The sequence below is a fragment of the Wasmannia auropunctata genome, unplaced genomic scaffold (genome assembly GCF_000956235.1).
Source record: "Wasmannia auropunctata unplaced genomic scaffold, wasmannia.A_1.0 LD336038.1, whole genome shotgun sequence".
Classification (NCBI taxonomy): domain Eukaryota; kingdom Metazoa; phylum Arthropoda; class Insecta; order Hymenoptera; family Formicidae; genus Wasmannia; species Wasmannia auropunctata.
In genome coordinates, this window is record NW_012026852.1 from 233651 (window position 1) to 236691 (window position 3041).

The 3041-nt window shown below is 36.5% G+C and overlaps 1 long non-coding RNA gene across 1 annotated transcript in view; it reads left to right on the forward strand.

Moving 5' to 3' along the window:
- Window positions 1-3041, forward strand: part of LOC105452025 — a 65300-nt gene that overhangs the window by 785 nt on the left and 61474 nt on the right. The gene's annotated exons all lie outside the window — the stretch shown is intronic.

Sequence of the window (3041 nt, forward strand, 5' to 3'; positions counted from 1 at the left end):
TGAAGCTTGATAAACGGTAATGCCAACGTAGAAAATAATGCGATATTGTCATATTTTACAATAATATATTTTAGACATATATTTTGTTCTAAAATTATTAATTTAATATATATAACTTATTTCTTTAATATTAAATGTATATGTAAATTAATCATTGCTGCAATGACCGATAATCATCTTATAAATTATTCATTATTTCGTTTCTTAGGGTAGAGTCCCGTGAGGCATATTTTCCGCGTATCGCATTATCGCGTAACCAGAAACGATCTGCTTGGCGAGAAACATGAAAAACAACAGATCGCTTCCAAGGGCGTCCGCAGGATTTTTTCTAGAGGGGGGGCATGATCCAAATTTTTAATACGAACTACCGCGAGGAGCAAATGTCCAAACGTTGTGTACTTGTGTTGTATTTTAGCTCTCTCACATTTGACAAACATATTTATTATTTTAATTATTTGTAAAAATAAGAAAGCCAATTTTGAATTTTCTTATACTTGTTTGATTCCGAGGGGGGGCAAATGCCCCTCCTTGCCCCCCCCCTGCGGACGCCCATGATGAGATACTTGATGAGATATACGGGCAACTGTAATGCGACAAATCAAATCTGAAATTTAAGTATTCACAGTTAGTCTGACAGTTAGATAAAGTCACGAAAAGCAGTGCACTGAGAATTGTTGAAATACGGTCACTCCAGGAAAAATGATATTGGATGTTAACATATATATTATTTCATCAATTGTATGGAACTACATATATATTATACAGAGTAATGAAATAATGAAATAACTATAATTATGTAGATTTTATACATATAACGATAATTATTTTTTATTTGATAAACTGACTTTTTTCTGAAATCAGTCTGCTATAATAATAATCTGCTCTGCCATAATAACAGCTGTGACACACTTTTTGTATCAATGATATGTTTTTAATATATTTAATACTTATATAGAGCACACACCTCCAAAGGGCGTCTCCAGGACGCCCCTTGGATGAAATGTGCTGTTTGGGATATATTTTTCATCAAATAAATTTTATGAATTTTATTACATTTACATATATAATAACTATACTATAACTATACTATATAACTATCACTATCATACATAACGATTTACAATTATTATTTTCTTGTATTCCATTCCACCATATTATAAAAAAATTAACATTTTTTTCTTCATTCATAGAACTTATTCACTTTTCTTATCGCTGTGTAGCTGAACTATTTTTTTTCTACTACACTTTTCCGTATTAAAACATCAGAATTTGGTTTTATTAGATTATTATACATATAATTAATCTTTTTTGAACGAAGAACAAGCGTTTATAGTTTGTACCATTCTTAGCAAATGATAAATTTCAAACGATAAGAGAAGGAAGAATAATTCATTAATGTCAAATGATTCATTAATGTCTCGCCGCATGGGGTAAATTTTACTAATCGTAATGCACGATATAAAGTCAAGATAAAAGAAACAATACTTTTTTCGGGCGTCTTTCTTTCGCAGTGTCGCCAATGCCGATCGCATCGAAAGTAACGTAAAGTGACCGTCGAAGTCGAAATTTTCAAGGTGGCGCGTCCCAAAGTATCGTACGGTTTACATACCTCTCCGTATCTTTTATCGGCCGACGTCTCTCTCCCTCGGAAGAGAGCTCCCCCTACCAAGGGGGGAGCATGAAACTTTTAGGCGGGATAAATATGGCGCAGGGAGAGGCCCGGTGCGCACCGGTGCGCGCCCGATGAATATTTTAGATGCCACATTGACGCATCGCGCGCGATTCGCGCTCTTTCTCTCTCTCTCTCTTCCTCCCTCCCTTTCTCTCTTCTTTCCTCTCACTGGTTCTTTCTTTCTCTCTCTCTCTTGCGCGCGCGCGCCCTGATAATTCATTAATTTATGATAAGCCCGACCACGCCGCCCACGGGCCGCGCATCCTCCCCCTCCCCCGCCTGCCATAAATCATTTTCGCGTCTGACGTTAATTGCGCGCCACCCCTCGTTACCACGGAGAAATGAGATTTTTTTAATTGGCGAATTTTTCACCGCCGCTGACACCCTACCACCCGCGCGCCCCCGCCCGCGCGCCGTCCTCGCCGTGGTGCCGCGCAACGCGCGTCATGGAGAGAGGAAAGGTCGGCGAGACGCGGGGTGCGTAATGGCTTTCTTAAATTTGACGATGATACGTCGGAAAGGCGTCCGTTATTTTGTGAGCCGGCGTCTACGTGCGGGCGATGTTACGAGGTGCTGTTTCCTTCATACCGTGAATTACGATTAGAGTGATTTATCTCACGCGAATCTATGGAATTTTTTCCCTCTCTCCGTTGCTTCTGTTATAATAACTGCTAAATAATTTATACATATATCTAATTATACATATATATCTATTTATACATATATCTTGTAATAATTACTAAATAATTTGTGTATATATATATATATATATATATATATATATATATATATTATCAGTTAGAACCTATTAAATGATTTAATAATTTAGAAAACTAAATTTTCATTCGAAAACACATTTTTCAGTCTATGCTATTTCAATAAATTACCATCCGTGAAAAATCAGATAATCACGACTTGGTGATATAATGCGTACCTGCGGAAGTGTATAACATGTTCCTTCGTATATACTAATACAACGAAAATCATTGCAGATAACAGCAGCGAGATAATATAATATCTCAGTGCAGTAGTATTTGTGCGAATAATTTTATACGACGCGCTGACATTCCGCAAAGTAGAATTAATGTATCTCGCAAAGAGAAAGGTTTCCCGATTCTCTGCCTTTCACGCATCGACCTTTTGCAATCAAACTGGTTTTAGCGTAGCGATTAACAAAAATATTCGCTGTATAAACTGTGCAAATACGCTTTTGTGTCACATCGGCACGATGTTTACATTGTGTTTCTTAATTAAATTTCTTTCTTAAGTGGCATGTACGTTTTCTTTCTTAATTAATCAACTACTCCAGCTATATATAGAATGATCGCTGTTTTCGAAGTTATTTACAAATATTTTTTCTTTCGATCTT